At 44.4% G+C, this 15,541-nt stretch overlaps 1 long non-coding RNA gene across 2 annotated transcripts in view; it reads right to left on the reverse strand.

Annotated features, from left to right (window-relative positions):
• The window catches only part of LOC143781381 (uncharacterized), a 98,860-nt gene that overhangs the window by 21,186 nt on the left and 62,133 nt on the right, over nt 1–15,541 (reverse strand). Inside the window, exon 1 of one of the 2 annotated variants that reach the window (XR_013216679.1) lies at nt 11,372–11,442. The exons of the other annotated variant lie outside the window; for it this stretch is intronic. This is a non-coding gene — a long non-coding RNA (uncharacterized LOC143781381). Of the gene's footprint in view, nt 1–11,371; nt 11,443–15,541 lie in introns of those variants that run through there. 2 annotated transcript variants of the gene reach the window in all.

A 15,541-nucleotide genomic window follows, 5' to 3' on the forward strand; every position in this document is an offset into this window, starting at 1 on the left:
ATGATTGTTAATAAGGCTCAAGTCCAACATCAGATTTACGGTACATCTCAAGAACCCATAAGCACAGATTGTTTGGGGCTTTAGGTTTCGTCTATTATGTAGGTCACGTCTTAGGTCGGGGTCACACTTGCGAGTGTGATGCGAGAAACTCGTGCGAGTCTCTCAGATCAATACCCCACACTGCCGCCGGTACTCGGGACCGGCGTGTGCGGCTGCATGTATTTCTATGCAGCCGCACACTCTGGTCCTGAGTGCCGGCGGCAGTGCCGGGTATTGATGTGAGAGACTTGCACGATTTTCTCGCATCACACTCGCAAGTGTGACCCCGGCCTTAAGTCAAGTATGGCTTTTAGTGTTTGTCTGTTCCTACAGAAAATAAAGTTAGACATTTTGAGCACTTCACAATCCTTAGTTTAGTGCCTTCTCGGATGACCAATTTCTTCTCTCACATTTGTCATCTGGCAGCTTAAAAATGGCTATCACGAACAGGCTTGGCGCAAGCTACTCCATTTTCTAAAGCTCAGGGGTTGCCCTGTCCTTCACTTTTTAACCCCTATACAGGGATCTGGACTTACACAAGGGTACTTGGGCTATGGCCACAGAGTCAGCTGCTGTTCAGTGGCGTAATCTGGCAAAAAAGTCACATAACCAGGTTGGATCCAGGAGGTCACATCAGGGACAAAAAGCTAGCGGGCAGTCAAAGGTCAAGCCAAGGCCAAATAATAGCAAAATCAGAACAACAAACAGCACAGCAGTGTACACCAGGATAGCAACACTTTGACTGGCAGTAGAAACTAGCTCTCAAGAGTTTATACAGAACAGCCCCACCCAGTGCTGACAGCAGAGAGAAACCAGGTGCAAGATTAACCCCTGTAGCTTCTGGACTGGCTAGAACCACAAGTCCCAGGACTAAAATAGGATTGATGCTATCGCGCATCAGCCACAACAACGGTGTGGTGTCGTCTAGTGGCCAAAGCAGAAACCAGCCCGGATGTTACAACACTATTATTTACATTTTCCCTTCAGCAGCTGCTGTTCCCTGGGTCTCATATGCAGATGCCTACTGTGCCTATAGAAAAATATTTTTTTCTCACAAGCACACAGTGACTCAAAGATCAAACAATCACATAACCTTTGACACAGTCTATTTACTCTACTATTAGCTTGCTTTTTCATTTGATTGTTTTAGACCTTTTTGTATTGTAAAAGTTTATAAAACCAACTATACAAAAAAAAGGACAGAACTGATTCAATTCAAAGGTGTAGCCTGAGGTCCTGCATGGGTAAGTAAAACACATCTGAGTGGACAGCCAACTTGTAGTCTACAAATAAAGAGGTGCACCATAATCTGAGTAGTTGTAGTGGGCACCTCAGCAAACAATAATTATTATTACTAAACAAAAGACATTATGCCGGAGTCACACTTAATGTATGAAAAATCAGTCCGTTTCTCTTGGCCGAGAGTAGCAAAAATGTTCTCTGTATGGTCATCCGTGTGTAATGCGTTTGCGATGCGATGATGAGATTTTCTCGCACCTATGTATCCGTATGACATGCGTATGGCTTTACATTTCTCACTGCTTTTCCCCAATGAATTTAATGGCTCAGTGGGCAGAAATGAGGAAAATGTGTGAGTATTTCTCGAAAGTCACGCTGATGGTCCGTGTGGTGTCGAGGACTGGGCCTCGGTGTGTCCATATCTGTGGCAGTGCAGACAGAAAGGTCTCTAACAGTGAGCAGTTTTGTCTGGAGGGGGACTTCTGGGTGGAGACACAGAGGAGAAAGTATTGTTCTGGGTTTGTTCCCTGGAGCGTGAAGGTGGAATAATCTGGTTTTTTATCTGCTGGGAGACTTGCTCAAGTCCTCTGGCAATGTCATCTACACAGGCTTCAAGGGATGCCTTGGAGTCCACAGCGGGAGTCTGATCAGTGAACCTTGCATGGTACCTGGCTATGTCATCTGGAAAGATCAAAGGGTAGCAGGAATAGACCCAGCTAGAGGAGCAAGGATGACAGTTTCCCTGTGTATATTTATTGCCGAGGACACGGATGGCTAGGGTCTTGAATTCTGCAAAGGTGAAGCTGGGGTGTTGTGCAGTAAACATGCGGAGTTGCCTATGCGGCAGTTCAGAACCCACCCCCTCTTTGAAGTGGTTTATCAGGATTTTGTCAGAGTCCACACTTTCACAAGGGTCAACCTGTAGAACAGTGGAGAAAGCCTCTTGGAGGGATAGAGCATGGCCCCGTAGGATCTCACCTGGCTGTTGTCGTCTTGCAAAGAATCTCATCTTGACCTCAGAGATAGTTGTAACTTCAAAGGCATCCTTCAGTTTCGCAAGAATTTGTTCAGGCATTCTCTGCTGTGCTGTGTTCAGTGCTGCTGCACTGTGTCTGGTGCTGCCGCTGCTGCGCTGTGTCCGGCAGTGCTGCGGGGGGCTCTGCTGACATTTTGTGAAAGGCCAGAGCCCTGGCAGTTCCGTGGTTTCCTGTTCGGTGGACTCCTGGAAAATGGCCGCCGGGGGGCGGTGCATGCACAGATGGAGATCTTGGTACCAAGATCTCAGGAGATGAGATCTCGCTGAGATTGAGTGTGGTCCATGTGTCAGACGACAAGTGCCAGAAGTTGCATCACCTCACGGCGTCAGCATCGCGGTGTGGGTCATGGGGAATTCCCCGATTACATAATTGACCCGCACGCTTCACTTCTTAGTGCCAGAAGCGATGTCCCGGTGAGACACCATATTGCTATAAAAAAGAATCAAAACTTAATTCTTCATTCAGACCAGCTGGCACCATAGTATCCAAAGTTGAAATCAAAGGGCACTCTCTTTGTGTGAGGATACGAATACTATCCCCACCTCTCATACCCATGAATTGTTTTTAGACAATCCACTTCACCCACATCTCAGGCGGTCATGATGTCTGTTATATACTCACGTGTACGAACACGTAATTCCCGAGATGTAAGTCCAATATAGATCAAATTACATGTACATCTAGCATAGTACACTACATTGGTAGTGGTACAGATGATATAATCATTGATCCTAAATTCCCTCATTCGTGAATAAGATGAAAGTCGAAACGCGTTGATCATGCTTTCCCTACTAGTGTGTCAAAGGGCTTGATGCAATATGTTTTTTACTCATGGAATAAATGTTATTTTTTAGCAACATAAGCCATTTGCTGGATTCTTCTCTATTTGGACTTCAGTATCAAGCTCACTTATACGTATCACCAACAGACAAGTTCTTTACTGGATATTGAGCTTAGAATGCAGAAGAATGGCTTTATACATACTGATATGTATCGGAAAGAAACCTCTGTGAACACTCTGCTACATGCCTCTTCTGCACATCTTGGATCAACTATCAAGGCTTTTTCTGTAGGTCAATACCTCCGTGCACGGAGAATATGCACATCATGTTTGAGAGGCAGGCAGTGGACCTTGGGCACAGATTTACAGATAGGGGATATAGTAGACACAGCATCAGGCAGGGATATCTGAGAGCAAAAAAGGCAGGGAGAAATTATTTACTGGTTCCACACAGAAGGGCAAAAAAGGATATAGGCACACGCTTCATTTCTACCTTTAACCAAGAATGGAATACCTTCTGTACCATCTTAAGTTGACACTGACTGACCCCATGCAACAAAAACATCTCTTTGCATCACCACTCATGACGGCATGTAGGGGTAGAAACCTTAAAGACATTTTGGTTAACAGTCACTACATGACCAATCTCTTTTCAACTCTGGGGGTAAACGAAATGGTTTCTTTCCATGCAGCAAATGTAAGAGCCACATTCGGGCCATGTGGTTCACATCCTCCGATAGCCTTAGGGAATTTAGGATAAATGATTATATCACCTGTACCATGTAGTGTACTATGCTAGATGTACATGTAAGCATATAACAGACATCATGACCACCCGAGATGTGGATATCATGGATTGTTTAAAAACAATTCGCAGACACTTCAAGCTAAGGCACAACTGTAATCCTAACGAGTAGAAGATTTGGGGGATTGATCGGGTACACGTGGGTATCAGAGGTGGGGATAGTATTCATACCCTCACACAAAGAGAGGGCCGTTGGATTTCAACTTTGGAGACTATGGTACCAGCTGGTCTGGATGAACAATTAAGTTTTGATTCTTTTTTATAACAATATGGTGTCTCTGGATTTAGTTTCATTTTTGTGTCTCCCCTTTCTGTTCTTTGTTTTTAGTCCCATGATGTGATGTATTACTGAATCTATAAAGTACTCATCTCAGAATACCCTACGCCAGAGTATGACTGATCCTCAGCAAATGTAGACCTCAGTCTAAAAGATTTTTTGCTATTGATTATGTGAGATTATGGACTCATGTAGCATATTTTATTGTGCACTTGTTTATAGCCTCTTATTATGTCACTTTGTGTTGATATTGTTTTAGCTAATTAATATGTCTATGCACTTTAATTCTTTATATGACGATATACAGTAATGTCTCCTACAATCTATGCACTGTCACTTTAAATAGGTAAATTCCTCACATGCCCACTGTATCTGCACAAATCTGGTCTTGTCTTTACAGTGAATGTTCTTATTGATGGTCACATAGACACAGTGTGTTATATACACTGCTGCATGATACAATGACTGTTCTTTATTAGTCCATATATTAAAATGCATCAACTGACATCCATGGGATCAGTCGTATGCCCATACTTATGTCAATACACAAAATGGAGCACTGACTGTTTATATGGGAGCGTTACTCACCGGTGTTAACTATGCCGCTATCGATTGGTGTGCATGTGTCCGACGCCACCTTACTGGAGCATTGCTGCCGGTGCCCAGAAGTGACGCTTGTGAGTCAATGACGTCATTGGGGACTTCCCTGTGACCCACACCGCCATGCTGGTGCCGTGAGGTGATGCAACATCTGACTCTCGTCATCTGACACATGCACCACACTCAATCAGTATTATCTACACTTGGTACATGTATATTTAAGGGGCATGGGGGACACTCTACTCACTAAGGCCCCCTGAGGAAGCCAACGTGAAACGCACGTTGGGGCTGTGTGCGTGGCCTCACAAACTGAAATATGGGTAAGTGTTCTTGACTGAAGAGATGTACTGTATTTTGCCTATAGCAACATTAGTAGTGTTAGTAAGGATTTAACCACTTATAATATGACTTCATTCCTTTCTTTAATGGCCTAATGCTACTATGCTGCACTGTCACTTTATACAAAAACTGTAATCTATTGTGTAAGTCCTTTTTACCCTATTTCTTTTGTGGGATACCACTGCTCCCTTATTATTGGTACCCTCTCTCTGATTTGAATTACTTTGTTCCCTGATACATATTTTATTACTAATTTTTGCCATGTATGTCTAACTTTGAATACAAAACTTTTTTATTGCATCTTGGATTATACACCCCAATTCTTTTTGTATGTGTAGTGAGCTGGCCGGCTGTGACTGTTCTGTTATCATTGACATAGAATCTGTGACAGACACTGCCCCCGTGTGGCCAGAAGTTATACCTATGCCGAATGTGATTACAGAGAAACAAACTGTATTGGCTAAACTCCCCCCTGTTGTGTCATGTGAACAGGAAGGGGAGGAAAAGAAAGAGCCTGGGAAACTTTTGGGTGCAGAGAGAAGTCTGTGTCTGCTGGCGTCCTCCTGTAGATGCGATATAAAAGACTGCCTGGATGACCTCTCTCTCTGGGAAGCTGACATCCAGATTGTTCCCAGCTTCCACACTGCGGAGCATTCAGCGGTGACATATTCACAGATTCTGGAGCCCATGAACTGTAAGCGGGTCCTCTGTTGAGAGGCCGAACATTCCACCCTTACCTGCTGAACCCCAAGGACTACAGTCTGGACCTGAGAGACAGAGTTTGTTTAAAGGGAACCTATCACCCCGTTTTTTAAAGATTAGATAAAAATAGTGTGAAATAGGGGCAGAGCTGGGCTTTACATTAGTGCCTTTTTGGTGCCTTTACACCCCCGTTAGGCTGCCAAAATACCTTTGTGAAGTGGCCGTTTTGTCCTGTCACTCAAGTTGGTCAGGTCGGATGGGCGTGGTCACAGCGCTGTTTCTCCCCCAGATCAGGTTCATCATTACGTTGGTGGCGTAGTGGTGTGCGCATGTCCAAAGAGAAGATCCACTGCCCAGGAGATTCAAAACAGCGCGGTCTTCGCTATTCGCCGTTTACCGGTGGGCGCGGCCATCTTTCCTGTGGCCGCGCCTGCGCAGATGGAGCGCTCTGCTGCCAGGGGCTTCAGGAAAATGGCCGCGGGATTCCGTGCGTGCGCAGATGGAGATCGCGGCGGCCATTTTCCTGAAGCCCCGGGCAGCAGAGCGCTCCATCTGCGCACGCGCAGCCACAGGAAAGATGGCCGCGCCCACCGGTAAACGGTGAATAGCGAAGACCGCGCTGTTTTGAATCTCCTGGGCAGTGGATCTTCTCTTTGGACATGCGCACACCACTACGCCACCAACGTAATGATGAGCAGGATTCTGGGGGAGAAACAGCGCTGTGACCACGCCCATCCGACCTGACCAACTTGAGTGACAGGACAAAACGGCCACTTCACAAAGGTATTTCGGCAGCCTAACGGGGGTGTAAAGGCACCAAAAAGGCACTAATGTAAAGCCCAGCTCTGCCCCTATTTCACACTATTTTTATCTAATCTTTAAAAAACGGGGTGATAGGTTCCCTTTAATCCCTGTTGTTTTTCTCTTCGGCCGGAGCGTCTCCCTGCAGTGACAGACAGGCCTGCGACGTGGGAAGATAACCTCCTGGAGCAAAGGAACTGGTAACGTGTGGATAGGGACAGTGAGGGACAGTTTGTTATTACACGTTATTTCTGTGAATAAGCATACTTTGTACTGTCTATTACTGTGTTCTGCTGTGTTAAGAAAAATGTATAACAGTAAAGATACGTTTGTTAAAATGGAATCTGAGTGTGGAGGTTTTGCTGGGCCAGATCATGGATATGCATGGGCGACCTTGCCCTCGGACACTTCGTATGCATCCTTGATAGGAGTATCCAGACACTTGTCTTTTCAGTCGGCCCTGCTATGTAGGCATACGACCTTACTATGTTCTAAGATATTAGATGATTATGTCTGTTTTGATGATATTGTATTAAGTCCTCTATTGTTTGCAGTATGGTTGCTTTGCAGCGCTGGGGTCCTGGACTAAATTCTCACCAAGGACAACATCTGCAAGGAGTTTGTATGTTCTCCATTTGTTTTTGTGGGTTTCCTCGCCCACTCAAAACACATACTAATATGGAATTTAGATTGTGAGCCAGAATGGGAACAGTGAGGATAATGTCTGTGAAGTGCTGTTGAATTTATGGAGCTCTATAAGTGAGTAAAATAAATAAATTATTGCATATCATGATACCACATTATTGTCCATGATCCACTTGTCACCCTACAGTGGGTACAGAAAGTATTCAGACCCCTTTAAATTTTTCACTCTTTGTTTCATTGCGGCCATTTGGTAAATTCAAAAAAGTTCATTTTTTTCTCATTAATGTACACTCTGCACCCCATCTTGACTGAAAAAACAGAAATGTAATGCAAATGCAAATTTATTAAAAAAAGAAAAACTGAAATATCACATGCTCATAAGTATTCAGAGCCTTTGCTCAGCATTGAGTAGAAGCACCCTTTTGAGCTCGTATAGCCATGAGTCTTCTTGGGAATGATGAAACAAGTTTTTCACACCTGGATTTGGGGATCCTTTGCCATTGTCTTGTTGGAAGGTGAACCTTCGGCCAAGTCTGAGGTCCAGAGCACTCTGGAAGAGGTTTTCATCCAGGATATTTCTGTACTTGGCCGCATTCATGTTACCTCCAATGGCAACCAGTCGTCCTGTCCCTGCAGCTGAAAAACACCCACATAGCATGATGCTGCCACCACCATGTTTCACTGTTGGGATTGTATTGAGCAGGTGATGAGCAGTGCCTGGTTTTCTCCACACATATGGCTTAGAATTATCACCAAAGAGGTCAATCTTTATCTCATCAGACCACATAATCTTATTTTTCACAGTCTAGGAGTCCTTCGTGTGTTTTCTAGCAAACTCTATGCGGGCTTTCATATGCCTTGCACTGAGGAGAGGCTTCCTTGGGCCACTCTGACATAAAGGCCCGACTGGTGACAGTTGACTTTGTGGAACTTTCTCCCATCTCCCTACTGCATCTCTGGAGCTCAGCCACAGTGATCTTAGGGTTCTTCTTTACCTCTCTCACTAAGGCTCTTCTCCCACGATTGCTCAGTTTGGCTGGACAGCCAGGTCTAGGAAGACTTCTGGTGGTCCCAAACTTCTTCAATTTAAGGATTATGGAGGCCACTGTGCTGTTAGGAACCTTGAGTACTGCAGAAATTATGTTGTAACTTTGGCCAGATCTGTGCCTTGCCACAATTCTGTCTCTGAGCTCCTTGGCCAGTTCCTTTGACCTCATGATTCTCATTTGGTCTGACATGCACTGTGACCTGTGAGGTCTTATATAGACAGGTGTGCGCCTTTCCAAATCAAGTCCTATCAGTTTAATTAAACACAGCTGGACACCAATGAAGGAGTAGAACCATCTCAATGAGGATCACAAGGAAATGGACAGCATGTGACTTAAATATGTCTGAGCAAAGGGTCTGAATACTTATGACCATGTGATATTTCAGTTTTTCTTTTTTATTACATTTGTAAAAAATCACTAGATTTCTGTTTTTTTTCAGTCAAGATGGGGTGCAGAGTGTACATTAATGTGAAAAAAATGAATTTTTTTGAATTTACCAAATGGCTGCAATGAAACAGAGTGAAAAATTTAAAGGTGTCTGAATAGTTTCCGTACTCACTGTAAGCATTACACTTCTGTCAGCCTCCAAACTGTTAGACTATACAACAGCAGCAGGCTTATGTTGTGTCCAGACTAGCGACAGCAGATGTTGCTGAGTTCTAGATTATATTGTATTGCCTCTCTGGCTTGTTTTGTATTGTTCTTCCTCTTAAGGGTAAGGGAGAGGATTCTTCCTCTCTTGCCAGAAATGCAGTGCAGATTTGATGCGTTTTTGATGCGTTTTTTATGCAAATTTTTGTGCGTTTTTGAAAGCTAAATAAAGATCTATTATTGAGCAAAAAAAAAAGAATTGTGATGTAATTTCTTGTACAACCTCTTCATTTACATACTCCATTGAAGAATAATGTTTACACACAGAAAGATAGATAGATGATAGATAGATAGATAGATAGATAGATAGATAGATGATAGATAGATAGATAGATAGATAGATAGATAATACCAAGCCCGATGTTTAGTAATAAACATAATAAAATGGTACTTAAAGATTTAAATAAAGACACACACAAAATCTGCATTGGCCCGGGTCACACTTGCGAGAAACTCGCACGAGTCTCGCACCTCAATACCCGGCCCTGTCGCTGGCACTGGGACCAGAGCTTTCAGCTACATAGAAATACATGCAGCCGCACACTCCGGTCCCAAGTGCCGGCGGCAGTGCCGGGTAGTGAGGTGCGAGATTTGTCCGAGTTTCTCGCAAGTGTGACCACGGCCTTAAAAGCAATATCTGTTTAATTTTAAAAACATGGAAAACAAATGTTGTGGGCTCCTGCACAATTTTCAAGTCCAGAGTGGGAAAGCCAGCGACTGGGGGCTGATGTTTGTAGCCTGGGAAGGGGTTAATACCAATGGAGCTTCCCAGGCTATGAATCTCAGCCCTCAGCTGTATATTTAGCCTTTACCGGCTATTAAAATAGGGGGACCTCTAAAAAACAAATGACGTGGGGTTCCCCTATAATTTATAGCCAGAAAGGCTATACAGACAGCTGCGGGCTCATATTCATAACCTAGAGAGGGGCCATGGATATTGCCCCCCCTCAGCTACAAATACCAGCCCGCAGCTGCCCCAGAAATGGCGCATCTGTAAGACATCAAGCCCGGTTAGTAATGGAGAGGCATCAATAAGACACCAATCCTTTACTAATCCTATAGTAGTGAAAGAGTTAAAAAAAGACACAGCCAGAAAAAAGTATTTTTATATTCTTAATTTCACCATACCTACAATCACGCCTAATTCCCCGAAGCCATCGATCACCTGCAAAAAATAAAAAATAATAACCCAACCGTATACTCCCTGGTCCAACGCAGTCCAATTAATAACGAGTGTCCTATGACGATTTCCCCTATAGAACAGTGACATTGGGTGATATTACTGCTCTATAGGGCCTCCAGTGACACACTGACAGGAGATAATGGCTCCTGCAGTGCAACCCTGAAGAGGTTACCTGAGTTCATTCTCTTGCTTTATGGCAATGCTGCGTGGGAATTTTCTCCCACAGCGCTGCCGGCGAGAAAATGAACTTAAGTGACCTCTCTCCCAGCAGCAGCAGAGGGATATACATCGTTGAGGATTACCCCCGCTGTCAGTTCATCGCGGGGCCCCTGTAGAGCACGGATATTGCCTGATGTCACTGTTCTACAAGGGAGATCATGGTGGGACACTCGTTATTAACTGGACTATGGCGGAAAGGTAAGAATAGGTTGGTTTATTATGTTATTTTTATTACAGGAGGGCTTCGGGGACTAGGTGTTTGGTAAGTATGTACTCTATGTTATGTGTTGTATGTTATGTGTATGTACTGTATGTTATAAGTTGTATGTTCTGTATGTTTTTTGTTTTTTTACTGCTGAACACAGCCATTGTCTGATGGGACTACTTTCCCATCATCGGCAATTCTTTCACTGTGAGCATTCATTGCCAGATGGGAGCAGTAATCCTATCAGAAAATGGATGCTTACACAGACATACACACACACAGGGACACACGCACACATACAGACACGCACACAGGGACACACACACAGAGACACATACACGCAGACCCCCACACACTATGCATGCACAAAGCTCCGCCCACACACTTCCCTCCTCCCGATCTGCAGCGTTTCATCCACAGCTAAACCGCAGATCTTTTTTATATCTGCGGGTTTGCTGCGGATGTGCCTGACTCAATGGAAGTCAATGGGTGCAGAAACACTGCAGATCCGCCAAAATAATTGACATGCTGCGGAAAAAAAAAGCCGCCAAGCCACACATTTTTTTCCACAGCATATGCACAACAAATGTCAATTTCACATAGAATAATTTGATGCGAATCCGTGTGGCCAAAAATGCCACGGAAGCGCATCAAAATCCTCAACGAGTGCAGATTGCATAATGGATTGTTCTATGTCTCAAATATAACAGTTTATTCTCTTGCAAAATACTGTATGATTCTGCTCAAAAATGAAATTCTGCAACATGTTATGGCCTCAAGCAAAACCAAAAGAAATTACCTGGAGTATAGGTTAGTATACAAGTAATGTGTAGGAGCATGTTCACACTGGCCATTAAACAGACAAAGCCTAAGATAATTACTAAAGTTTTGATGTTCATTTTGTTTTTAAGTAAAGAAGCAATAGTGCATATAACTAAGGCTGCAGTCACACTAGCAGTATTTGGTCAGTATTTTACATCAGTATTTGCAAGCTCCGTCCATATCTGTTAAACCCATTAGATGCTGCTGTCAATAGTGACTACTGCATCTAAATGGTTAACAGAGTGTGGGGGGCTTCCTATTTATCCCCATCGGCACCCTGAGATCATGATTGTGTGGTCTTGATGTTTGCCATGGCAATTCACTTCTAAATAGCATCCTTAGGCTACTTTCACTCTAGCGTTGTTGGCTGTACGTCGCAATGCGTCGTTTAGGAGAAAAAACACATCCTGCAAAGTTGTCTGCAGAATGTGTTTTTTCCCCATAGACTTACATTAGCGACGCATTGCGACGTATGGCCACACCTCGCAACCGTCGTGCGACGGTTGCGTCGTGTTTTGGCGGACCGTCGGCACAAAAAAAGTTACATGTACATGTGCGTCGAAACTCCGAAACTCCGCCCTGTGCCGACGCTAGTGTGAAAGCAGCCTTAGAGTCTGCCAGCTTTAGCGGCCTGTTCAGAAGTTAGCGACATTTAGGTGGTAAAAATACACTTTTTCATTCCTATCATGTCACCTTGCATTAATTCCTGAAAATCACCTGAAGGTTTAATAAACTACCTGACAAAAGTTTTCAATATGTCAGGGGGTGCTGTTTTTAAAATGGTATCACTTTTGGGGGTTTCCCACTATATGGGACCCCCAAAGTAACTTCAAACCTGGATAGGTCCCTAAAAAAATTAATTTTGTAAATTTCCCTAAAAAAAATGAAAAATTCCTGCAACAGTTTTAAAGGAAAGGTGCCGCATTTTATTTTTTGTATTAAAAATAATTGTTTATATAAACAATTATTTTTCATACAAACTTACTTTTTTTAACTTTAACATTTTTTTTATTATTAATTTTTTTTTCAGCCACTGGGCGCCGCCATTTTGCTTTGCAGGAGTGTAAGTGTAGCTGCGCGACACTTAGACTCTGCATTTACGGCAGCCCAGGGCATAGAGATCTGCGGTCGGGAGCCGACCATTATAAGCTGCTCCCTGCTCTGGTCTGGCCACGCCCCCTAAGCCGTCCACAGCACGGCAGAGGCAGGAGACCAGCGCCATCTTCCTGGAGCTCACACTGCAGCTGTGAGCTCCAGGCCAGCTTCCCAGGATGATCACAGGAGCCCTGCAGTCATAGGAGGAGGAGGAGACCATGGACGGGAGGGAGAAGCACTCAGCAGGCAGCCGTGAGTATCAGTGGGGAGGGGGAGAGGGAATCTAATCCTCTCCTTTGTGGTGCTGACTCTGAGCAGTTATCTCCTCCCATGTATGTTACTGAGCTGTGTATCTACTCCTCTCCTGTGTGATACTGTCTGCTTAGCCATGCATCTAATCATCTCCTGTGTGATACTAACTGAGCTGTGTACCTAATCCTCTACTGTGTGCTGAGCCATGCATCTAATCCTATACTGTGTGATACTTTGCTGAGCTGTGTACCTAATCCTATCCTGTGTGATACTGTGTGCTGAGCCATGCATCTAATCCTATACTGTGTGATACTATGCTGAGCCGTGTATCTAATCCTATCCTGTGTGATACTGTCTGCTGCGCCGTGTATCTAATCCTATCCTGTGTGATACTGTGTGCTGAGCCGTGTATCTAATCCTATCCTGTGTGATACTGTGTGCTGAGCCATGCATCTAATACTATACTGTGTGATACTATGCTGAGCCGTGTATCTAATCCTATACTGTGTGATACTATGCTGAGCCATGCATCTAATCCTATACTGTGTGATACTATGCTGAGCCATGCATCTAATCCTATACTGTGTGATACTTTGCTGAGCTGTGTACCTAATCCTATCCTGTGTGATACTGTGTGCTGAGCCATGCATCTAATCCTATTCTGTGTGATACTTTGCTGAGCTGTGTACCTAATCCTATACTGTTTGATACTGTGTGCTGAGCCATGCATCTAATCCTATACTGTGTGATACTATGCTGAGCCGTGCATCTAATCCTCTCCTGTGTGATACTAACTGAGCCGTGTATCTAATCCTATCCTGTATGATACTGTCTGCTGCGCCGTGTATCTAATCCTCTCCTGTGTGATACTATGTTGAGCCGTGCATCTAATCCTATACTGTGTGATACTGTGTGCTGAGCCATGCATCTAATCCTATCCTGTGTGATACTATGTTGAGCCGTGTATCTAATCCTATCCTGTATGATACTGTTTGCTGAGCCGTGTATCTAATCCTGTCCTGTGTGATACTGACTGCTGAGCTGTGTATCTAATCCTCTCCTGTGTGATACTGTGCTGAGCCGTGTATCTAATCCTATACTGTGTGATACTGTATGCTGACCTGTGTATCTAATCCTATACTGTGCTGACCTGTGTATCTAATCCTCCTGTGGAATACTGACTGCTGAGCCGTGTATCTAATCTGCTCCTGTGTGATACTGACTGCTGAGCTGTGTATCTAATCCTCTCCTGTGTGATACTCTCTGCTGAGCCGTGTATCTTATCCTATCCTGTGTGATACTATGCTGAGCCGTGTATCTAATCCTATCCTGTATGATACTGGCTGCTGAGCCGTGTATCTAATCCTATCCTGTGTGATACTGTCTGGTGAACAGTGTATCTAATCCTCTCCTATGCATTCCTTTCCCCCCTGCATGTCTTTCCCCATTGCACACACAACTCTATGCGTGCGATAACAGGAGCTGCAGGGGTCATGCTGTATTATGGCATTATGTGAGATCTATATGACGGTATTATGTGATCTGTATGGTGGTATTATGCTTGATCAGAATTGTGAGAATTATATGGTGGTATTGTGTGTGATCTATATGGCGGTATTATGTGAGATCTATATGGCGGCATTGTGAGAAGTATGTGGCGGTATTGTGTGATCTATATGGCGGTATGCGAGAACACTGGCGGTATGTGTCATCTATATGGTGGTATTATGTGAACTGTATGACAGTATTGTGTGATCTATTTGATAGTATTGTGTGTGATCTATATGGCGGTATTATGTGTGATCTATATGGCGGTATTATGTGAGAACACTATGGCAGTATTATCTTCAGAAAGCGGACCCATTCTATGGTGGTTCTGGCTGAGCACCTGCACGCGGGTCTGGGGTAATAGAGGGGGCAGCATGACCTCCAGTTAGGTGCAGTCAGGGCTGGTGAGGCAGCTTTAGAGAGGGGTCTCATTTTTATCGTTACTATATGGCTACATTTCCCCCCAGCGTCACCCCAGACTGCGCCTGTCGTCTCACTTTCACACATCGCCAAGACAGGATCTGAGGAGCCCGACGTACCGACGCATGCTGTGAAAGAAATGCCCGACGTGGGCAGCGGAAGCAGTCTTACAACGCTTCCGCTGCCCCATTGCAAGGTCCGGGCAGGAGGGGGCGGAGTTTCGGCCGTGCATGCGCGGTCGAAAATGGTGGGACTCGACAAACAAAAAAAGTTACATGTAACTTTTTTTGTGGCGGCGGTCGCATGACGGTTGCGACGTGTGGCAATACATCGCAATGCGTCGGTAATGTTAGTCTATGGGGAAAAAACGCATCCTGCAGACAACTTTGCAGGATGCGTTTTTTCTCCTAAACGATGCATTGCGACGTATTGCAAACAACGCTAGTGTGAAAGTAGCCTAAGGCTGCCGTCACACATTCAGTATTTGGTCAGTATTTTACCTCAGTATTTGTAAGCCAAAACCAGGAGTGGGTGATAAATGCAGAAGTGGTGCACATGTTTCTATTATACTTCTCTAAGTGTTCCACTCCTGGTTTTGGCTTACAAATACTGAGGTAAAATAGTGACCAAATACTGCTAGTGTGACGGCAGCCTTACTCTGCAGTCACCAACAAAATGGCTGCTCACTGGGTTCCTGAATATCATCCTCTTATCCCTTAGCAGACACCCAGAAGGGAAGGAGAGGAGTGACATCACACACGTCAGCAGACTCCGCCCATAATTACTGCAGTGCTGTAATGTGAGCTAGTTGTACACTAGGTTTTTCTGAAAT

This window comes from Ranitomeya variabilis, chromosome 6, assembly GCF_051348905.1.
Source record: "Ranitomeya variabilis isolate aRanVar5 chromosome 6, aRanVar5.hap1, whole genome shotgun sequence".
Lineage (NCBI taxonomy): Eukaryota > Metazoa > Chordata > Amphibia > Anura > Dendrobatidae > Ranitomeya > Ranitomeya variabilis.